We start from the raw sequence: 24678 nt of genomic DNA on the forward strand, positions 1-24678 counted from the left end.
TTTTTAGCTGCTGCAACACACTGTTTGTTTATGTTCAGCTGCTGTCCATGAAGATTCCAAGATCTTTTTCACATTTGCTGTTGTCAAGCCTGGTGTCACCCATCCTGTATCTGTGCATTTCATGTCTAAGTGGAGTATCTTACATTTGTCCTTGTTGAAAATCATTTTGTTAATTTTGACCCAGCTCTCTAATCTTTAAGGTCATTTTGAATTCTGATCCTGTCCTCTGGAGCATTAGGTATCCCTCCTAATTTGGTGTCACCTGAAAACATGATAAGCATGCCCTCTAAACAAACCTTTATCCAAATCATTAATCAAGATGTTGAACAGAACTGGGTCCAGGACTGAATCCTACAGTATTCCACTAGTTAATTATTTCCAGGATGAAGAGGAACCATTGGGGAGCACCCTTTGGGTTCAGTTGCTTAACCAATTACTGATCCACCTAATAATAGCATTGCCTAACCCACATTTGACTAGTTTGCTTGTAAGAAGGTCATAGGGGACTTTGTCGAAGGCCTTACTTAAATCAAGATATGCTACATCCACAGCATTCCCTGCATCTACCAAGTTTGTAACTATTGAAAAAAGAGATGAGGCCATTCCAAATGTGGGACAACATTTGCACTCTTCCAGTTTTCTGGGACATTTTCTGTTCTCCAAGAATTCTCAAAGAAATTCTCAAAGAAAAACAATTCAGGAAAAGGAGTCAAGACAGGGACTGTGACGCAGCTGGCTAGGAGCCAGCTGCATTAAGATCACTACTGACTGAAAGGTCATGAGTTTGAAGCCAGCCGGGGTCGGAGTGAGCTTCTGACCAATTTTGTATAGCTTGCTGTTGACCTTTGTAGCCCGAAAGGCAGTTGCATCTGTCAAGTAGGAAATGTAGGTACCGCGTATGCAGGAAGGCAATTTAACTAATTAACGAGGCCATAAAAATCTCCAGCAAGCATGCAAAGAATGAGGAACACTTCATCAGTGTCACAAATGGTCGGTGAAAGGACAGCTACCCTGGTGGCCAGAATACCCTCAAGAAAAGCTGTAATGTTAAATTGCCTCTGTGTCTGTCTATATATGTTGTGTGTCTATGGAATTGAATGTTTACCATGTGTATGTACATTGTAAACCGCCCTGAGTCCCCTGCAGAGTGAGAAGGGCATAATATAAATACTGTAAGTAAATAAATAAATATCTAATCCTTTCTCCTGTTAAGTGCAGCTATTTAATCAAGTTTGCCCCTCTTTGGATAACTCCACCCTTCAGGTTGCTTGTCAACTTAAGTCAACCCTATCCATTTAACTGGTTTTTTTTTAAAGTGTAACAAAATATTGGGCACATAAATGAGGAAAGACCGGTGTCTCTCAAGAAAACAATTTTATTCATTTTAAATTGTTAAGAACAGGGTGGAAATCATGATCGAAAAGCTACTTCAGGAAAGCTATGATAGAACATATACTAACTTTCTTTCATACCCAAAATGTCTTTTACAAGATGTATAGCAGACAATACATATCTCAATATACTGGTGTTTGGGAGCATAAATTCCACAAAATGCAAAAACTTTCAAGGGAAATAAAAGTGCAACCTCTTAGGTACAGTAGCTTGCCAGTAAAATAAATCAGCCTTCTCCGGGTTCTAACACATACCAAAATATGACTGTCAGTATCTGAATGAGTTGGCCAATCTTAATTCAAAGAGTTGGGACATGGACCCCAGAAAAGAATACTGCTTGATCAGAATTTTAAAGCTGTGTATAGAACATTTTATTTTCATTTACACAAAAATATACATGGACTTTAAATGCTCTAACATTTCTGAGGAAAACATATCTGGGTTTCTTTCAGCTTGTGCATAACATATAGATGTTCCCCCAGGTAACTGAGGACTTAATGTCATGTAGCCCTCGTTATTTTCCAGAGCCTCAAATTTTTCTATTTCAAAAGAATTCAAGAGACTTGCAGTTGATGAGAGGCTGTGTTTTTATTATTTTCTGTCCTAGGTTTAGGGTTGCAAAGGAAATGTGAGCACCTTTTCCGCCTTCTCAAGTGTGAAACCACAGGCAAAAGTTTCCATGATGACCTTTTACGGATCACAATCTAGCATTGTATAACAAGATGGCATAGAAAGTGCCTGAATCTAATATTTTCCCATCTCGATGAGGCAGTGAAATTGGGGTGTTGTGTGTTTTCCAGGCTGTATGGCTGTGCCCTAGCAGCATTTTCTCCTGGCATTTCACCTGCATCTATGGCTAGCATCTTCAGAGGAAGGAAGAACGGCCTGCTTCAGGGGAGTGTACTTCCTACATCAATGTTCAACATTTACACAAATGACCAGCCATTGCCAAAAGGAACAGAGAGTTTCATCTATGCTGACGATCGTGCCATTACCGCTCAAGCAGGGAGCTTTGCAATGGTTGAACAGAAGCTCTCCGAAGCTCTGGGTGCTCTTACTGCCTATTACAGGGAAAACTAGCTGATTCCTAATCCATCTAAAACACAGACACGTGCCTTTCACCTTAAGAACAGACAAGCATCCTGAGTTCTGAGGATTACCTGGGAAGGAATCCCACTTGAGCATTGCAGCGCACCCAAATACCTGGGAGTTACCCTGGACTGTTCTCTGACCTACAAGAAACACTGCCTGAATATCAAGCAAAAAATGAGTGCTAGAAACAATATCATATGAAAGCTGACTGGCACAACCTAGGGATCACAACCAGATACAGTGAAGACATCTGCCCTTGCACTATGCTACTCTGCTGCTGAGTACGCATGCCCAGTATGGAACACATCTCACCATGCTAAAACAGTGGATGTGGCTCTTAATGAGACATGCCGCATTATCATGGGTGTTCGCATCCTACACCACTGGAGAAATTACACTGTTCAACCATTATTGCACCACCTGACATCTGCCAGGAAGTAGCAGACAATAGTGAAAAGACCAAGGTAGTGACATATCCGGCCCATCCCCTGTTTGGGTATCTGCCAGCACGCTTGTGCAGGTACAACTGTACCAGGAGCTCCAATTTTGTTTGCTTTGCATTGAATGTTTGTTACAGTCCTAAGTTTCAGGGACTCTGCAGATAGGTGGCTTCTTTTGGCTGCAATCATAGGGCAAGCCACCTGGTCCCGCCCCTTTTTGGGGTTTTGGAGGGAATAGGAGCCTTTTTGAGTTCAGTCCACACAGAGCAGCTTTCCATGCAGGACATAATACCAAGAGCTCCTGTAGAAAGCTTCGTCTTCTACGGCTTGGCCGGGGAGATATACAGCCTACAGCTTGGCCGGGGTTATACAGCCCACAGCTTGGCCGAGGATCATACAGCCTTACAGCTCCTTTGCTGAGGGACTTCAGCCAGCCATCACCGAAACCTAAACTCCTTCTTTTCCCCTGGAAGTCTACAAAGCTCTGCTTGGTAAGGGTCGCTTGCGGAAGCCAGACGCAGTTGGTACCAGGTGCAGGGGACCAACGCCAACAGAGGCAAGTACACACTGCCCAGATTAGAAGTTAAGGATTTCCCCATTAGTTAGTATACAGTTATGAAGATAGTGCCTGTTCCCAGTGAACAAGATTGCAAGAGCCAATAGACTGTTAAGAAAGCTTTAAAGTACCTGTTTGTTTTCATCAATAAAGAACTTTGTTGAACCTTTAAGCATTCTAGAGACTGTGTTTTTAGGAAATCCAAAGGCCTTTAATCTGAGGCAGCCCCAGCGTCCCGTTGGGCACCCAGAATTTATGTCCTGTCTACAGTCTTATGCACAGGCCCAGCGTGCGACAGCACAACGCCAATGACTTAAATCAAGAAATAGTTTTCTAAGATCTACAGAGACACTTGCTGGAACACCTCAGCAAGCAAGAGTCCAAAAGTGGCAGGTATTTCAGTGCAGGGTAATAAGTTGCATGGATATTATTGGAAATAATTAACACAAGTCTCCTCCATATATCAATGTGTAACCCTCAATTACCCTTTTGAAGTACCTATGGGTGTGTTATCCTAAAGTTTTGAAAATATCAGCTGCAATTTGTATTTGGAGTTAATTTTTAGTTCTCATTAATTTTTACTATTTTATTGCCCTTACTTTAATTTATATAACACTTTTCTCCCAATCTTACATCTTATTTTTAATATTTGTTCTGTGTATTTTAATATGTATTTTCTAGAAATATATTTTTAATATGTGTATTTTCTAGAATGTTTTAGATGATTATATGTTTTTAGCTGGTAAGAATAATAATAATAATAATAATAATAATTATTATTATTATTATTATGGGACATTTTTTTAAAGTACAATTAAACACCTAGATAATGATCTATGTAACAAAGGTACTTCCTCCTGACTGCACATTGCACTGTGTGGTCAACAGATTAAACACATTTCCACCTCTCCTTATTGCACTCACAGTATCTGGATCTTGTTTGCTGCTCACGGTATGGAAGAAGAGATCTGCTATGCCGACCTCAATCTTCCTTCTCAACCCAGGAGTGCTGTGGTCCGACAACCAATTCAAGGTGCTCGTAAGTTTTAACATTGTCTGCCAAATTCATTTTGATGGATATTTAGGCTATTTATCTCTGCACAGAGGGGAAGTTCCGTTTCAGGTGAAGGGTTTTCTTTTTTACAGAACTGGATCCTTTGTGGGAGGATGTTCAGCTATTTTGTATGAATTTGTATGAAAACAGACTCTATAGGAACATTTTGAAGAAAAACATTAAGAATCTGTAAAGAATTCACACACACAAGAGAGAGAACAGGTGCTTAATTCATGTGCTAAAAAAGAAAATCCCAAGTTCATGTCTCCCAGGTATCACATGTGTTTTTTATTTGAAACAAAAACTTCAATAGTTAGCTTCACCTCAAACCCAAAACATTGCTAGTTCCTTTTTCTTAAGAGAAGTCTGCAAAATCACAATTTCAGATGAAAGATTAAGAGAGATGGAAGACACAAAAAGAAAGAAAAAAAAGGGTGAAGTGCGGTGAGAAATGGGTACTTCTTTCAGAGATTTCCCAACTTTCAGAGCCCCAAATTCCCATTCTCCTGCAATTTCATCCGTTTTTGTGTCCTTTTGATTGCTCAGCTTACAGAATACCTCACTGTAAGCAGGGGTTTTTTTGGACCTCATATTTTGGGTAGAGCGAAACAGTACCGTTTTGATAATATTGTTGTGATCGAGTCCCCTTTTTAAAAAATCAGATTTGGAGTCAGTGATATCAGCACCTACCTAGAGCACTGGCCTTGAAATTGGAGTGGGGTAGGCACTGCATACAAAAGGGCTTTGACATGGACTATCTGTATATTGAGCATTGAACTAAAGTTCTGGAGACCAGGGTTTGATTCTCCATTGAATCCTACTGGGTGATATTGGGTGAGTCACATACCCTCACCCCAAGTTCAGCTTAGGGTTATCATACATTATTTGAAAGCACACAACAACCACATCTCTGTATTGTACTTTTCTCAAGTGGTATAAATGATTTATTTTCATATATAAGCCTGTCAACTCTGTGGTGTATGTGTATATTGAATCAGCGCCCTCCCTCCTGGCCTTTAGAAAAGGAACAGACATGGTTATGGAACCAAGCGTTTGACTAGTAAAGTAACGCAGTACAAGAAGCAAATATGAAATGTGTGCATTCCACATTCGGAATGGCCTGGTCTATGAGTTTGGATCATGTTTTTATTAGGGGTTTTTAATTTTTATGTTTTCATGTTTAAATGTCTTCTTATCCTTGGGTTAATTGTCCTATTGAATTTATGCTTAATTATATGTTGCTTAGATTTATGATTTGGTTTTATGTATGCAAGGCATTGAATTTTGCTATTATTTGTTGTAAACGGCTTTGTATTCCACAGGGGCGAGAAAAGAGGTATAGAAATACAGTAAAGAAAGAAAGAAAGAAAGAAAGAAAGAAAGATCTGTACTGCATTTATATGTTATAAAACTTGTTCGCATGGGTCCCATGCCAGGAAAAATACATGATCTTAAATAGTTCAATCAGGTGTATTGTATAATATCCATGTGGGAAGGACCTCATCTGTGGAATTTTGGAATTTGTAGTTTAGGGAGAGGCTTTTAAACTGCTCAGCCAGGGAGATCATGGGCCTCCCTAAACTACAACCCAACACTCTGCAGGAGGCAGAAACCAGATCTCATCTATGGAATTCTGGAATTTGTAGTTTAGTGAGGAGCCTTTAACAGCCTCACTAAACTACAAACCCCAGAATTCTGCAGGAAGCAGAAACCAGATCTTAAGTGGATTTTTTTCTCTAGTGTAGTGAAGTGGATAAGTGGATAAATACTCTAGTGTGATGAAGTTTTAAACTGTGGATAGGGAGAAGTTGCAAGTATGAGCTATCTTCTGAGTGTTTGAAAATGCCATTGGCATTTCTTGAGTTTCTTGGGAGATTGGGTTTATTATTTATTTATTTATTTTTGTAAAAAGCAAAGTCAGGAAAAGTGAAAACTTATAAGCAACTTGGCTAGGGTTAGACCTCTCAACTGTAACACAGCCTTCAACAACACATTATAAAACAGTTAATGACTGATTCACATGTCATTGGTCCACAGTTGTCCGATAATGGTGATAACATGCTAATTTAAAATATTGAAATGTCTAAAACTCATGGAATGATTCTGTTTTTACTTGCTTATGTGTGGCATTAATAAATACAGGATTAGACAACCTGCATTCAAGGCCATCATTTCATGAATATGGATAAATAATGCATCCAAATAATATAACAATAAAAAAGGAAGAGATTTAAAACTGAACATAAGGAAGGGATCATCAAATGTCTTCATCATCTTGATTTATCATTAGGCCTTGAAGTGTCTATTATTCAGGTAGAGGAATTAGGAAAATGTGATGAACCATATATAGTCATGCAGATCTTTACACAAAATACAACCTCTTGCCCACCCCACAAATGCTAGGAACTTCACTTACATCCTCCGTGATAATTGGTTTCTGTGTGAGGTGGGTGTTTTAAAGGCTCGTGGAATTTGTTATGAGAAATCTTTAATTACATATTTACAGGTGAAGCAAAGAGTGGGAGAAGACATGTGTGGATGCAAGTCCATGAACCCGTTTACAATATAGTATTTTTATAATGATTTCATATGCCACCTTTCTCCAAGAGCAGGACTCAAGGCAACTTCTCTGCTCTAAAGGATATTCCTAATGTAATAGGAACAAGAGGCTAACATTATATAAAAAGTGCTTTTTCCTTTTCTAATCTTAATTTTCATTATTCAAAAAATAAATCCCAAGGTTCAGAATTTTCGTGGCTTCTTCACACATTTATTTCAATTATTTCAGATGCTTCCAAGAGGCTCATTCAGTACAAAATCTCATTGTGGATCTTAGGGGCATTATGTGCCATTCTAGGATCAGCTTTGATTGTGCAGACCACATTTGGTAAGTTTGTTTTAAAACTTATTTTAATATCACATGACATGTGTTTCCTTAACTAGACTAATACATACTGAAGTCTTACACTCTGAAAAGTCCTGTACTCTGAAAAATTATATACATTTTTAAATGTAGGATTGCTTTATATCTAGAGGCCACTTGCAATTTGAGTCTCTAAACAATAGTTTTGCTTAGCTTACATATAAATCGATAACAGTATGCCACTCTTGGTTCTTTGAATCAAGCACCGAAAAATAGGAAATATTTCCAGATTTCTACAAGTATCCCATCAAGAATGACTACAACATAAATTCTGGAAAATGTAAGGTTAGCAACTGATTGACTTGGTTCCTGGCCAGCTGTGTAACTTCCGTATTTAAAGCTATTTATATCCAGTGTTCACACACTGCCTTATTTCCCTCTATACAAGTGCAAACACAGTTATAGTTCACAAGACCATGAGCACTGAGCTACTTTGCCTTCCTAGTGTTCTGCTCTCCCTGAAATTTCTGTGAATACCTGAATCTTTTCAGTATTCAGTACTGCAGAATGGCCATCCAGAACAACGTGCTGCAAACTGGTCTCAGAGCCACTGTAATGGTGGCCAGACCCAGCAGGTTGAAATCGTGGTGCCATGTTGGCATCCAGATGTTCCAGATAGACTGAGACCACATCAGACCTTTTGGATCATGACCCCATCCTCTGTTTTGCCATCATTGATCCTTGTTAACCACAGAGTTCTGAGAGAGAGCCTAGCCAGTGACAACAAAGGGATGTACCACCCACTTCCCTTGCACTGATTAACTCAGGGAAAGGGTGATGGTGCAGTGTCTGTCTGTACAGGGGATTGAGCCAAATCAGAATTCATCCAGCTGCCTGCATTGTAGTGAATTCCCAGAATACTGTGGACCTTCCTCCAATTTCCAGGTTCCAGATTTTGCCTAAAGCGGGGCACAGGCTAAAGCAAGAAAACTCAAAACCTCACCAGAAGTCACTGTATGTCATGGGGATAGCCAGCACTGTATTCAAGAATTCCCTTTTTCTGCTTCTTGTAGACATATCTTTAGTATGAACTTCAAAGGAGCTGTCCAAGGAATTAATTTTGGAGACAAGATTTAGCACTTTAGATATCGTTCTTTAAAGGTACAACTAAAAACCAGAAAAGATTCAGTGACCCCACTGCTATGAAAGTGATTTGTTACCGCTGTCTGATGTGCTGCATTGTCTCTGGGAGAAATGAAAGATTTAAAATAATGGCTCGAGTAATTGAGCACATTTCTTTAAAAATAAAATAAGATTGTGGGAGTGAAGTTTTCAGTTTGGGTCAATTCAATTTGGCTCTCCTATCTTGAATGCAGCTGCAAGGAGAGATGACTTAACTCTCCAGACATATTGATTCCACATCAAAGATCCATCACTTTAATCCTCATTGGGTAGTTAATAATTTTATTTCTTACCCACCTTTCCTCATGGCTCAAGGCAGGTTACAACATAGTTGAAACACATAATCATTGAAAACATACTATAAAATACACATATTTAAATGTATTGCTATATAATACATATTAAAACACAGAACAACGCTTAAAATACTGTAACATTGACACAAGACGTGAGCTTAAAATTCATGATTAAAACTAGCTGGATAGGACTGCTGGAAGAGATAGGTCTTCAAATGTGTTCCAACAGCTCATTTAACTGTAGGATATCTTACAGCAGGTTGTTCCACAGATTTGGGATGGCCAATGAAACAGTCCTCTGGGTGACAGTTGCCAGTCAGGTTCTGGCTGGTTGGATTAGCTGCCCCCCAGAGGACCTAAGTGTTTGGGGCGGATTGTATGGGTGAAGACGGTAATGTAAGAAACCTGGACCCAAACCATGTAGCCTTTAAAGGTCAAAACCAACACCTTGTACTTTGCCTTTTAATTTGGCGTTTCCTATCACAGTTTTTGCTACAGTTGCCACAGAGTTTCAAGACATTTCCTGACCATAACAGGCACCTTCCTTTGGTGATATCAAGAAGGAGCTCTGTAGCTGTCTATAGAAGCCACAGTGACAAGAAAGGCAAAGTGATAGTCTGGCTTGAACAGCTGGATCATGTATATTCCACTTTCAATTCAACCATGAAACTCAATGGTGATCTCAGGCTAATCACTGCTTCTCTCAGCCTGCCTTGCCTAACAGGAATGTTGTGAGGACAGAGAGTGAAGAATACATGATGCTGTTATCTTCTTGGAGGAAATGTGGGAAATGTAAACAACAACTAACTAAATGTATACATCACACACTACTTCTCAAGTTTTTCAGAGTGGCTTCCATAAACGTGAAACTAAAAATGAGCCAGGAAGATGTAAAAAAACGGAAACCAGCCACAATTCTTCTGAAAATATTGCCAAGTACCTGTGTGAGTCATTTAAAGGTAAGCAGATATCTGTTCTTCCTAAGATAGTAGAAATATTTCCAGTCATTTTTATATTGAATTTTTTGCTGGTCCAATAAAAGTAATATCACAATATGAGATGGAAAATTGTTTTGAGGTCAGTGTTGCTCCTTGTAACGAGAGTTAAGAAACAAGGGGTCCCTTAACGCATGTGTGATAGGGGGGAACCTTCCTTTTCCATCCCACCGCTGCCACCAAATGTAACGAAGCCAGGGCCCAGGGGAATAATACTTAACTAATATATTCCCTAGCACACACACCCACACGTTCCTTCAGTTGTTATATTGCTCACAGTTGGCCACCAATTTGAAGGATCAGAGTAAATGATTTTATTTTCTAAGGCTCCAACTGGACACCAACACAATCCTGTCACAAAGCTCGACGTGTGTTGAGGAAACGCGAATGTGTATTGGTAGAATTACTGCCACCACTCAAATGGGTTTGAGAAAATTATCTTGATGTTAGGCCTGAGGTAAAGCTTGTTGTTCCCCAGCCCTTTCTTTAACTCCCTTTAAAATGTCTGAGGTAAAAAGATGTTAGAATTTACTGGAACAGACCTAATGGAATGAATCAATGTGGAGACTCTATTGAAAGTTGAACTAGAAAAAAGTTTATTTATATACTTGAACAAACAACTAAATTCTTCTTAGAGTTACACAAGCATATATGGTTATCACAGCACAATCTTCTCAAACGGTTTCTGAGTCCTAACAAGCTTGCTGGACTCCCCAACTGGGAGCAAATTTGTGAGCAAATTCCCTCTGACAGACCAATCCTGTCTGTCCCCTCAGAGTATCTAGCTTCCCTAGAATACCCTGTCCCTTAGAGAGTAAAAACAACTAATGTGTTACCACCCACACCAGTTCACAGGCAGCTATCGACCCTCCAGGCCACTCTCTATAGCCATACCTGCCTTCAAACACTCTCCCTCAGGAAAACTTCAGCTCACTCGAAATCCACCCACTCCCTTCAGATCAAAAATCCAATCTCTCTCCCTCTGTCAGAAGCTGCCTGCCTTTTTTACACTCACAGCTCCAGCTCCTCCCATCTGTCCTAGCCAATCCTGGGATAGCTGAGCTCCTCCCCTCTGCTGATCTGACTCTCATTGTATTCCCTCACTAACATGGAGGCCGGCTTACTGACTTCGAAGGCTGCGGCCTAGCCAGCAAAGGTACGAGTCCATTACACTCCTCTATCTTGTCAATGACTTCAAATAATGATTAGAGAAATTAATAAAGTATAAATGTATCCATGGCCAAATCAGTTTGCTGCTGTAATGCATTGACAAATCTCAGCTGGTTCAGTAACTGTGGGAAGATTCTTTGCCATCAGAAACAAAGAACAAAACCTCCTTCCATGTTAGGTACAAATGCTGGACAAATTGGCAGTTGGATTTTTATTTCAGCACTGATAATCGAAGAGTTTCCTCTGGTATACTCAAGGGGAGAAGGCTAGTGTGAAATGTTTTATTTTTTATTATTATTATTGTAAAATACATAGAAACATACCATCTTTGAAAGTAACATTCAAAATACTAGTATTTTCCCCAATCCCGCCACCACCACAATCCCCCCCCCCCCTCGGGAACAAATAAGTACTTTAGCTGTGTTTATTACAATTGTTCAATCATGAGAATAGTTTTATTCAACACCGTATATTTATCTTTCCCCTTTATTCTATATATGAGACCCTTCCATTTTGCTTTCCATATCCTTTTGCTTTGACCCGTCATATAGTAACTTTTCCTTTCGCTAATATAATCTTGAAGAAGGTATTCTGCTAAATATTTATACCAGGTTTTTGTATCCCATTTCTTGTAGTCTTTCCAGCCCAGGGCCACTGAGGCTATAATTGCCTGTATAATATGTTTTATTATTTTCTCACTTTCCTTATATTCCCCTTTACTTTCAAATTTCTGAGTGAAAAATTGGGCCTTATTCCATTCTATCTTGATCCCTAATAGCTCCTCCATTTCCTTCCTGATTATTTCTTGGAACCTTTGGATTTTTTCACATTCCCACCACATGTGGGCATATGTTCCTATTTTACCACAGTTGTGCCAACATAATTTTGGGCATGTTTTTGTGATATGCGCCAGTTGCACAGGAGTTTTGTACCATTTTGTCAGTATTTTCCGTTGCATTTCTTTAATCTTTAGGTGTTTTATTTTATTGATTGAATTCATCCAATTATCTTTTTCTCTCTCACTGCAACTTATTTCCTCCTTCCAGACTTCTATTAGGGTAGATTTTGTGTTGTATTGTATTTCTGTGATTGTTTTATATATAAATCCCATGATTCCTTTCTCCCTCTCTACTTTCCATTTTATTATTTTGTCGAGATTTGTTTCTGAGGTCTCCTTAGTCTTCAATTCTGTTAGCTTTTTAGACAGCCCTCCCCATTGTAACCAATTTCCAAGCCCGCATTTATCTTTTATTTCATCCCATTGAATTACAGTCCTGTCTGGTTTTAGTAAGTCCTCAATCTTTGTTATTCCGTTCTGTTCCAGTTTCTTTAGCATAGTGTGAAATGTACTGTGATATTTCTGACACCAGCCATTACCTACAACAAATGTTTAATGCCTTATTAACATGTTTATATACCACTGTATGTCGAAGAATCATAGGGTACTATGGAACAAAATAGCAATAACAATAATTTTAGAAGACAAAAATTGTATCAAAACATTTATCATTCAATACCACATAATTTCATAGAATCATGGAATCAGAAGGGACCCCAAGGGCCATCTCCCAGTCTCATTCTGTCATACAGGAACACAAAGTACTCCATTCACTCTATGTTTAAAACTTCCAGAGAAAGGGACTCTTAGAATCATAGAGTTTGAAGGGACCTTGTGGGGCATCCAGAAAGGTTGAGAACCACTGCTCTATCAGCTCCAGCTCCTCATGCGGGGACATGAGAAAAGCCTCCTACAAGGATGATAAAAACATCAAAACATCCTGGCGTCCCCTGTGAAACGTCCTTGCAGACGGCCAATTCTCTCACACCAGAAACGATTTGCAGTTTCCCAAGTCGCTCCTGACATGCCAAAAAAAAAAAATGGTTGTGTAGAGGGGGTAGCAGCGGATATTGCCTAAGGATGAAAATAATATTCCAGCATACCCAGAAAATGATACAAAAACATTTTCTTGTCATAGACAGCCATATTAGTCTGGAATATGAGTAAGCATCTTGTAGCACATTAGAAAGCATTTGAAAAAAGATGTTAACATGAGCTTTTGTGGAAACTAATTACTTCCTCAGATGCGTGGAGTGAAGGGACTGGGAGCAGAAAAGTATAGAAAGATAATAATAATAATCATCATCATCATCGATCATAGAATCATAGAGTTGGAAGAGACCTCATAGGCCATCCAGTCCAACCCCCTGCCAAGAAGCAGGACAATCGCATTCAAAGCTCCCCCAACAGATGGCCATCCAGCCTCTGTTTAAAAGCCTCCAAAGAAGGAAACGCTGAGCAGCATTCCGTGGACACAGATACTAAAAGATAAGAGAGTTACGGATGGATGGGAATTTCTCAAGAGTGAAATACTCAAGGCACAATTGCAAACTGTGCCAACAAAGAGAAAAAATAGGACAAGTGCAAAGAAGCCAGAATGGATGTCCAAAGAACTTCTAACTGTGCTAAGACACAAAAGAGACATGCACAAGAAGTGGAAAAAGGGAGAAATAACCAAAGAAGAATTCAAACAAATAGACAACACCTGTAGGGAAAATGTCCACAAGGCTAAAGCACAAAATGAGCTCAGGCTTGCCAGGGACATTAAAAACAATAAAAAGGGCTTATTTTCTTATGTCAGTAGAAAAAAGGAAAAACAAGGAGGCGATAGGGCCTCTTCGAGGAGAAGATGGGGCAATGTTGACAGGGGGTAGGGAAAAGGCAGAACTACTTAATGCCTTCTTTGCCTCAGTCTTCTCACAAAAAGAAGGTCATCTTCAACCTCAGCAAGATGGAGTGGATGAGGGATTAGAGGACATCCAACCCCAAATTAGGAAACAAGTCGTCCAGGCATACCTGGCTGCTCTAAATGAGTTCAAGTCCCCAGGGCCAGATCAACTACACACAAGAGTACTGAAGGAACTAGCGGAAGTCATTTCGGAACCATTGGTAATCATCTTTGAGAGTTCTTGGAGAACTTGGAGAAGTTCCAGCAGATTGGAGGAGAGCCAATGTGGTCCCAATCTTCAAGAAGGGAAAAAAGGATGACCCAAACAATTACCGTCCGGTCAGCCTCACGTCGATACCAGGCAAGACTCTGGAAAAGAGTTACAAGCTGGATAGATGCAGGGAATGCCGTGGATGTAGCGTACCTGGATTTCAGTAAGGCCTTCGACAAGGTCCCCCATGACCTTCTGGCAAAGAAACTAGTCCAAAGTGGGCTAGGCAAAACTACGGTGAGGTGGATCTGTAATTGGTTAAATGGACGAACTCAGAGGGTGCTCACCAATGCTTCCTCTTCATCTTGGAAAGAAATGACAAGTGGAGTGCCGCAGGGTTTTATCCTGGGCCCGGTCCTGTTCAACATCTTTATTAATGACTTAGATGAAGGGCTAGAAGGCATGATCATCAAGTTTGCAGACGACACCAGATTGGGAGGGATAGCCAATACTCCAGAGGACAGGAGCAGGATTCAAAACGATCTTGACAGATTAGAGAGATGGGCCAAAACTAACAAAATGAAGTTCAACAGTGACAAATGGAAGATACTCCACTTTGGCAGGAAAAACGATATGCAAAGATACAAAATGGGGGACGCCTGGCTCGAGAGCAGTACGTGTGAAAAAGATCTTGGAGTCCTCATGGACAACAAGTTAAACATGAGCCAACAATGTGATGTGGCGGCAAAAAAAGCCAATGGGATTTTGGCCGGCATCAATAGGAGCATAGTGTCTAGATCTAGGGAAGTCATGCTACCCCTCTATTCCGCTTTGGTTAGACCACACCTGGAATATTGTGTCCAATTCTGGGCACCACAGTTCAAGAGAGATATTGACAAGCTGGAATGTGTCCAGAGGAGGGTGACTAAAATGATCAAGGGTCTGGAGAACAAGCCCTATGAGGAGCAGCTTAAGAAACTGGGCATGTTTAGCCTGAAGAAGAGAAGGCTGAGAGGAGATATGATAGCCATGTATAAATATGTGAGAGGAAGCCACAGGGAGGAGGGAGCAAGCTTGTTTTCTGCTTCCTTGGAGACTAGGACGCGGAACAATGGCTTCAAACTACAGGAGAGGAGATTCCATCTGAACACGAGGAAGAACTTCCTGACTGTGAGAGCCGTTCAGCAGTGGAACTCTCTGCCCCGGAGTGTGGTGGAGGCTCCTTCTTTGGAAGCTTTTAAACAGCGGCTGGATGGCCATCTGTCAGGGGTGATTTGAATGCAACATTCCTGCTTCCTGGCAGGGGGTTGGACTGGATGGCCAATGGCGTCTCTTCCAACTCTTTGATTCTATGATTCTATGATTCTATTCTATTATTCTATGATTCTATGAAAGAAGGAGCCTCCACCACATTCTAGGGCAGAGAGTTCCACTGCTGAACAGCTCTCATAGTTGAAACAACCAGTAGGTGACATTCAGAATTTTTTGAGACCCCCACATTAAGCTAAAGGAATCCCATTTGGGTCAGGACCCACAGTTTCATAAGCAGTGGGCTAGAGTAACCAAACAGAAAATAATTTATCTTCTGCTTTCTCCTAGAGGGTGCAATATGTCCACTATGTCCTGCCAACTGGATAGAAGAAAGAGGAACGTGCTACTGGTTTTCAAAGTACAAAATGAATTGGATTATGGGCTACAATGACTGTTGTGGGAAGAGAGCTAAAATGCTGGTGATCCAAGATAAGGAAGAAATGGTAAGATGAACAACGTGTTTTGAAAGCCAAGAGTAAGCTCAGCAGAAGGTGGTAAACACAAACTCCTAAATGTAAATTCTCATTGAATCATAAAATTAAAGAGACCCAAAGGGCCACCCAGTCCTACTCTCAACAATTCAGGAATAAACAAACAAAGCACTTCTGACAGATGACCATCAAGCCCAAAACTTTAAAGGAAGGAGAGTACACGACACTCCAAAGCAGCTTATTCCACCTCCAAACAGCTCTTACCTACAGGATATTTTCCCTAACGTTTAGGTGGAATCTTTCCCTGTAGTTTATATCTGTTGCTTCTTATCTTAGTCTCTAGAGCAGCAGGTAATTAGCTTGCTCTCATTCAACAAGACTTCCTTTCAAATATTTAAGCATGGCTATCATGTCCCCTCTTAACCTTTCCTTCCTCAGTCTAAATATATACAGTTCTCTAAACCACTTCTCATCAAGCTTGGTTTTTAGTGATGCAGATATGGTTTGAATCAAGCTCTTTCTAGTTCCCTCCCATCTGGTCTCACAGTTCAGTTCCCTGAGGTCACAACACAATACCAGGATATTAAAGACATTTTCTTGACAAAAAGGTGGTTATATCACTAGCAGCTCCATCTGTGTCAAGTGATCTCTCTCTCTCTCTCTCTATATATATATATATATATAGAGAGAGAGAGAGAGAGAGAGAGAGAGAGTGAAAATGTTAGATAATTTTAGGGCAGTCTTCAGGTATTCTGAAGGAGAAAACGAAATTGCACTATGCCAGGGGCGGCTCGTCCATTACGCAAAGTAAGTGGTCACAGAACACTTTTTTTTTGCCAGGGGCACAGCGGCGCCTCTGTAAATGCCCCTCGACTGCCACTTGAGGAGCGCCCCCTCAGCTCACAACAGCCCTAGCAGTCCGGGGGAGCCTCAGCTTTCTTGCCTCACTGCCGGGTGATCCTCTTCCCAAAGGGGCTGGGCCCTTGAGCCTCGCCTAGCCCCTCTCGTTTCTGCTCCACGCAGCCACTGGGTGTGCAAGCAGAGCCGGCGCCCAATCGTTCTCCGCATTCGATCCCTTCCCCATGACCGGCTCCCTTTCCCGATCCCCCGGCGCTCCACCCGCCTCCTCTCCTCTCCCCAATCCGTGGGTGGGCCAAGGGCGGAGCCGCCGCGCCTGGCCCGCTTTGGGTCCGGAGGCGTGTCTGAAGAACCCAGCGTGCGCACCAAAAGTCGCCTCTTGCCCTGACTTTCTCTTCAGCCATTGGGACCAAGCGAGAGAGAGAGAGAGAGCCCCTCCGGCTGGAGGTATCTCCCACCTCCCTCCCTCCTTTGTTTTTGCACCTACCTTCAGGAAAGGTGGGCATCTCCACCTCTCTCTCTCGGTCCGAATGGCTAAGGAGAAAGTCAGGAGAAGGGGTGACTTTTGGTGCACACGCTGGGGTCTTCAGGCACGCCTCTAAACCAAAAGCGGGTCAGGCAAGGGAGCAAATGTGGCAAGGTGAACTATTACTGGGATGTATAGCTCACCTACAGTCAAAGAGCATTCTGAACTCCACTAGTGATGGAATTGAACCAAATATGGCACACAGAACTCCCACGACAATCAGAAAATATATATCAATGATTGGTTGGAGGGGGGTGGGGTGCCAAAATACTGTTTGCTTACCGTTGAAAATTACCTAGGGCCGCCTCTGCTCATGCCTTTGCAGGGTCCATAACACTCAGAGTGGGTCTAGTTATTGTGGAACATGTGGCAGAAGAGCCCCTACCCCCACCCCCAACAGTATGGCCATCTTGAATATCACAAAATATAGTCTTCATAAAAACAGGTCAGAGCTTTGATGTTATGGGTCAGTAACTGACTGTGGATCATGCTGTTGAACCCTGCTTAAGTCTTACTTATCAGAAAAGGCATGAATAGTGGTGACTAAGGACCCTTCTACACAGGCATATAACTCAGAATATCAAGGCAGAAAATTCCACAATATCAACTTAGAACTCGGTTATCTGAGTCCACACTGCCATATATTTCAGTTCAAAGCAGATGTCGGATATTATTCAGTTGTGTGGAAGGGGCCTGAGGTGTAGTACAAACAATGGGGTACAGCCAGCTCATTATTAACATGGATGGGCCACTGATTTATCTTGACTTCCTTGCCACCAGTACTTGGAGCAAAGCAGAATTGTTTGCCTTATATTTCAGAGAATAATTTCATTAATATCGATTGAAATCAAAGTACTGAAATCAAAGGCCATCTGGAGAATCAATTATTTTTTTCCCATGAAAAAGTATAGAAAAATAGGAATATTTGGAGTGAGTGAGCTAGAATTCAATCAGGTGGCAAAACGGTGCTTTTCCATATCTGACAGACTTTTGCTGAGGAGCCAAACTAAATGTGCCAAATGGTTCCTAGGTAGCATTTGCAGTGATGAGTTATACAGGCAGTTATTTCAGATACAGAGGCAGTGGGGCCATAGTTAACACTGGTTAGCAAAGCACAGAAAAGGCATACTAAACCCTTTTGAATGTGCCCTTCCATGAAAAATCTATGATGAAACAATCCAAAAAGAAACAAGAGATGGTACCAGAAGAGGGAACCACCAGGTTGGTGTTCAATAAGCTGCAGAGGTAAATCAGAGGACAACCTTGTGTAGCGCTGTGGATAATGATACAATCAGACTCAAGAAACAAGAAATGGAATGTACAAATATAGCAATCCTTGGGGTGAGTGTGGAAAAGTGGAAGGAATTGAACATTTTGATTCATATAATTACACAATATTTCACTACAGAAATCAAAATCTAAGAAAATATTGGGTGTCATTAATAGTGATAAAAGCTATTTTCTGGCTAAAGGTGTGTTAGATACTTTTATATATTTAAAAACTTGTTTTTTGGTTTTGTTTTCTATAGTAGTGGTTATTGCTTCATTTTATTTGGCAGACTTTCATCAATAGCATCCAAGAGAGCTATCCTGTTTGGATTGGGCTTAATTCGACACTCTCAGTGAAGACCTGGACTTGGGTAGATGGAACAATATTAAATCAAACCTTGTAAGTTTTTCTCTAGTTTCCCATAAAAGCACTGCATCCCATACAGGGTCAAATTGTAAGCATCCAGTCCCAAATGCACACATACATCACTGTGGAGCTCTTGTCACTTGATTAGAGGTGGCCAAAAGCTGCACGTGAACTGTCTCAATGGGAAACTCTTGTGGCTGAGACACTGGGTAGACTCCTGTAAATGTTTTACCCTTGTGTAAGTGTTGCCTATTTTTGTGTATGTCTCTTTTGGAGGGGGGCTATTCTTTTGCCTTTGTGTCTCATCCAAGACCGTTGAGTCCTGGGAGTCTCCTGCTGTTGCTGCTCCTTACTAGTAGAGAAGCCAAGGAGGAGGAAGGCAATTCAGAGGAGGAAGGAATAGCTGGTCTTCATTCCAAGGAAAGGAATCCTCTTTTCTTTCTGCCTATGAGCGTGGACCAGCAGCATCTCCCTTCTCTGAACTGCCCTTTACTTCCTCTCCCTTTCCATTTCTAGTCACAACAGCAAATCCCAGCTAACAGGGCATGAGATGATATGAAACTGCAAGGGCAAAGCATTATATCACATTCACTTGATATAGGATCTCAGCAAAGGTCGGATGATATGAAATCTATATCTGGGGCAATTGGATATTTTCAGAGCTCAGACATACATATTAACATCTGAGGACACCTTCATCTGACAGATGTACATGAATTAAGTCATGATCTGCTTGTGTAGACAAAATACCAACTCAAAGTACCTCTATGAAGGCAATAGCCCAGTTCTGTCTGGGATACATTACTCTATTTGCAGAGTTTCACATCCCTTCTGCCCCTAGAAGACAGGTACCACATACCAGGGTATCCGTCCTGATCATTTACTGCCGCTGAAGAAATGGTGGTAGCTGCCAGATATCTCTTCCCAGCCAGTAAAAGGATGTTATCATTGCAGGGAATTGTGTAAGGAAGCAAAAACAGCAGTGTTCTGGCCACCTAGTGTTTGTCTTAAGAATAATCTTGAATATTATTTCCATTTGGTCCAGAATGACCAACTTTCTGTCCTGGTATGGAGACTTCCTTTAACTTTTGGAGCAAAATTACTGAAAACCTATTTTGTGAATTACTTTGATACCTCAGTAATCAAAGCCTCTGTTGAATACTTATTGCCCCTTCCTTGTCCCTCCATTTCCCTCCTCATCCTCTGTCTACCAATAATAATTATAATAACAACAACAACTTTATTTTGGTACCCCACCTCCGTCTCCCCGAAGGGACTCAAAGTGCCTAAAACCAATAGCATATAAAACAACAATTTAAGACTCAGAACAGCACCCAATAACCTATGGTGACAAGTGCCGTAAGACATGGCCAAACTGTAAAAAAGACAAGGGAATGGGATGGTGCAAATTGTTAAGGAACAAGGGCATGGGATAAAAGTGCAGTGCTGTGTCATTAATTGCGGGCCATTGGGGCTATACATTTTTGAATACCAGCAATATTGGGCCCGTGGTCCCAGGTGGAGGGGCGGGCACAAACCTTTGGTATAATTGGCCTAAGGTAGCCAATGCAATAACGTTTAAGTTGAGGGAAACTGTATTTCACCTTGAACCCCCTTTAAATTATAAAATATATAAGCCTATGTGCAGTTCCGTAGAACCTCTTGTGTAAACTGTTCCTGGAACGTTGTCTGGTTGCACTCAAGATCTATGCCTTTCATTTCCATAATTGCTTTCACAATGAACTGGGAGTCAGGAGGAAATTACTCAATGGATATACATCAGAGCTTCTTGTGTCTGTTTCCTGCTCCCATTGATGCCTCAAGCCAGCTTCATCTATTGAGATGGTCATCATTCCCAACTATCCATTGTGTATATGGGACTAATCCTATTGTGCTAACCAGAGGTAACCCATTATGCCACAGCACATAGCTTTCAATTGGGACTGTTAAATGGATTGACACTTCAAATGCTTCAATGACAGTTTATTGAATTTACTACGACCACCAAGAACCTACCAGCGAAAATGTCAGACAGAGCCCGAGCCAGATCCTAGCTGGAGTGTTTTTTTTAATCAGTTAGGAGCTGGTGCAGGTTTCTTGAATAGCTGTCAAATGAAATAAAAATACTCCGTATTCACAAATAAGTTGTGGCAGTACTTTGAAGTGCTTCTCCACTGACATCCTCTGGCTGGTGAGAATAAATAAATTGGTTTTGCCTTCTAACCCATCTGTGTCTGATTTGGCCTTCTAGAATAGCTAGATACACTGGGTTTCCAAATCCACAGATTCTACAGTTGCTGTAATCACTCAAAAATATGATTTAATTTTTACAATGCACCAGGGGTGGAAACTATGAAGTTCTCCAGATATTGTAAAACAACAACTTCAAGCAGCCCTAACAAATGTGGTCAATACCAAGAAATATGTTTCCACAGTAACTTGTTTCTGTTTCCACAGAAACAAATAGCCAACACCTGTAGGGAAAAGGTCCGCAAGGCTAAAGCAAAAAACGAGCTCAGACTTGCCAGGGACATTAAAAACAATAAAAAGGGCTTCTATTCTTATGTCAGTAGAAAAAGGAAAAACAAGGAGGCGATAGGACCTCTTCGAGGAGAAGATGGGGCAATGCTGACAGGGGATAGGGAAAAGGCAGAACTACTTAATGCCTTCTTTGCCTCGGTCTTCTCACAAAAAGAGTCTTCAACCTCAGCAAGATGGAGTGGATGAGGGATTGGAGGACATCCAACCCCAAATTGGGAAAGAAGTCGTCCAGGAATACCTGGCCGCTCTTAATGAGTGCAAGTCCCCAGGGCCAGATCAACTACACCCCAGAGTATTGAAGGAACTAGCGGAAGTCATTTCGGAACCATTGGCAACCATCTTTGAGAGTTCTTGGAGAACGGGAGAAGTTCCAGCAGATTGGAGGAAGGCCAATGTGGTCCCAATCTTCAAGAAGGGAAAAAAGGATGACCCAAACAACTACCGTCCGGTCAGCCTCACGTCGATACCGGGCAAGATTCTGGAAAAGATTGTTAAGGAAGCGGTCTGCAAACACTTAGAAACAAATGCAGTCATCGCTAATAGTCAACATGGATTTATCAAAAACAAGTCATGCCAGACTAATCTGATCTCTTTCTTCAATAGAGCTACAAGCTGGGTAGATGCGGGGAATGCCGTGGATGTAGCGTACCTGGATTTCAGTAAGGCCTTCGACAAGGTCCCCCATGACCTTCTGGCAAGGAAACTAGTCCAATGTGGGCTAGGCAAAACTACGGTGAGGTGGATCTGTAATTGGTTAAGTGGACGAACACAGAGAGTGCTCACTAATGCTTCCTCTTCATCTTGGAAAGAAGTGACAAGTGGAGTGCCGCAGGGATCCGTCCTGGGCCCGGTCCTGTTCAACATCTTTATTAATGACTTAGATGAAGGGTTAGAAGGCAGGATCATCAAGTTTGCAGATGACACCAAATTGGGAGGGATAGCCAATAGTCCAGAGGACAGGAGCAGAATTCAAAACGATCTTGACAGATTAGAGAGATGGGCCAAAACTAACAAAATGAAGTTCAACAGTGACACATGCAAGATACTCCACTTTGGCAGAAAAAATGAAATGCAAAGATACAGAATGGGTGACGCCTGGCTCGAGAGCAGTACGTGTGAAAAAGATCTTGGAGTCCTCATGGACAACAAGTTAAACATGAGCCAACAATGTGATGTGGCGGCAAAAAAAGCCAATGGGATTTTGGCCTACATCAATAGGAGCAGTGTCTAGATCTAAGGAAGTAATGCTACCCCTCTATTCTGCTTTGGTTAGACCACATCTGGAATATTGTGTCCAATTCTGGGCACCACAATTCAAGAGAGATATTGACAAGCTGGAATGTGTCCAGAGGAGGGCGACTAAAATGATCAAGGGTCTGGAGAACAAGCCCTATGAGGAGCGGCTTAGGGAACTGGGCATGTTTAGCCTGAAGAAGAGAAGGCTAAGAGGAGATATGATAGCCATGTATAAATATGTGAGAGGAAGCCACAGGGAGGAGGGAGCAAGCTTGTTTTCTGCTTCCTTGGAGACTAGGACGCGGAACAATGGCTTCAAACTACAAGAGAGGAGATTCCATCTGAACATGAGGAAGAACTTCCTGACTGTGAGAGCCGTTCAGCAGTGGAACTCTCTGCCCCAGAATGTGGTGGAGGCTCCTTCTTTGGAAGCTTTTAAGAAGAGGCTGGATGGCCATTTGTCAGGGGTGATTTGAATGCAATATTCCTGCTTCTTGGCAGGGGGTTGGACTGGATGGCCCATGAGGTCTCTTCCAACTCTATGATTCTATGATTCTATGAAAATCAGCCCTGAACTAAGGGGACATCACTATTGTGTAGGTTGACAGAATAAATACTGGTTATAAATGTAGCTTATAAAAAATCTTCTCCTTTTGCCCCAACAGGATCCCGCTACTTCTCCCAGAAAATGGAGCTGGCTGTGGAGTTATTAAGGACAGACAAGCCCGCTCTGAAATGTGCACTGATGAATTTAGGTGGATTTGTGAAAAAGAAGCCATTTTGTTGTAACATGTGACATTAATGGTCTACTAGCTTTAATAGATAAATAAAATGCCTTGCTTTTCTTCAGCTCTTCTGAATAATAATGTATAGATGATTTCTGAAATGAAAGAATTGTAGTCATTCCCAGTGTTGATGTAGAGATAACCTGAATACTTGAAAATTTAGTCAAAATCCCACACTGGGAGACATGAATATTATGTATAAATATTTTGGTAGCTATATCTCCCAATACCACTCAAAAACATTTACCTTATAAGAAGTGTAGCTTACTCAATATGGTCATAACTGTGTTGTAGCAAAGAGGGGGAACATCCAGTAATTTCCTTGTTGCTAGCACACTGTGACAGGACCCTTGGGAGATCTTTGCAAATGACATCCTTGCAGCATGTTCAAATCTAAGAAAATAGCTAGTCATGTCCCTATTTATCATTTCAGTCTACCACACAGAAATGACTAGGGATGTACAAAACATTGTTTTTAACTCATAAGTAATATCTAATTCATAGGTTTTATATATATGAACAGATGTTAAGAAACATTGGGGAGGGAGCACACAAAAACTTAAGAATAAAAACCCACTCAATACTTTTTCATTTGAATTCTATAATGCTCTGAAGCATATCAAAGTCAGTTTCATTTTCAGCGCAAGTGAGATGAAGCCAAAAAGGCTGCAATTCCTCTTTAAATTATTGGCTTCTTGCCATGAGGAAAAGAAAGCAGCAGAGTGGCACAAGCTGAGCGAGTTGGGAAAGAGACTGAGAGAACACAGAATTCTGGGAAATGTAGTTTGAGAACGCAAGAAGCCCTATGGCAGAGAATTCAAAAGGCCCTACCCTAAACTACATTTCCCAGAATTCTGCTTAGCTTCAGAAAGCTCAAATTAGGATAAAAAGGACAACTCAAACAATTACTGTCCAGTCAGTCTCATGTCAATACCAGGCAAGATTCTGAAAAAGATCATTAAGGAAGTGGTCTGCAAACACTTAGAAACAAATGTAGTCATCGCTTATAATCAACACGGATTTATCAAAAACAAGTCATGCCAGACTAATTGGAACTCTTTAATTCATAGAGTTACAAACTGGGTAGATGCGGGGAATGCTATGGATGTACTGTATCTGGATTTCAGTAAGGCCTTCGACAAGGTCCCCCATGACCTTCTGGCAAGGAAACTAGTTCAATGTGGGCGAGGCAAAACAACGGTTAGGTGGATCTGTAATTGGTTAAGCAAACAAACCCAGAGGGTGCTCACCAATGCGTCCTCTTCATCCTGGAAAAAGTGATGAGTGGAGTGCCGCAGAGTTTTGTCCTGGGCCCATTCCTGTTCAACATCTTTATTAATGACTTAGACGAAGGGTTAGAAGGCATGATCATCAAAT

General features: G+C 41.2%; 2 long non-coding RNA genes across 2 annotated transcripts; both read left to right on the forward strand.

The window, feature by feature from the left end:
• Positions 1-4382: 4382 nt before the first annotated feature.
• On the forward strand, positions 4383-9828 carry LOC137096380 (uncharacterized). The gene is made up of 3 exons (XR_010909414.1): positions 4383-4519; positions 7323-7421; positions 9715-9828. It is a non-coding gene; the product is annotated as an uncharacterized lncRNA (long non-coding RNA).
• Positions 9829-10877: 1049 nt separating this feature from the next.
• Positions 10878-23365, forward strand: LOC137096379 (uncharacterized). Its single transcript, XR_010909413.1, has 4 exons — positions 10878-11026; positions 15577-15731; positions 18663-18772; positions 23182-23365. It is a non-coding gene; the product is annotated as an uncharacterized lncRNA (long non-coding RNA).
• The last annotated feature ends 1313 nt before the right edge of the window (positions 23366-24678 follow it).

The sequence above is a fragment of the Anolis sagrei genome, chromosome 2 (genome assembly GCF_037176765.1).
Source record: "Anolis sagrei isolate rAnoSag1 chromosome 2, rAnoSag1.mat, whole genome shotgun sequence".
In the NCBI taxonomy this organism is placed as follows: domain Eukaryota; kingdom Metazoa; phylum Chordata; class Lepidosauria; order Squamata; family Dactyloidae; genus Anolis; species Anolis sagrei.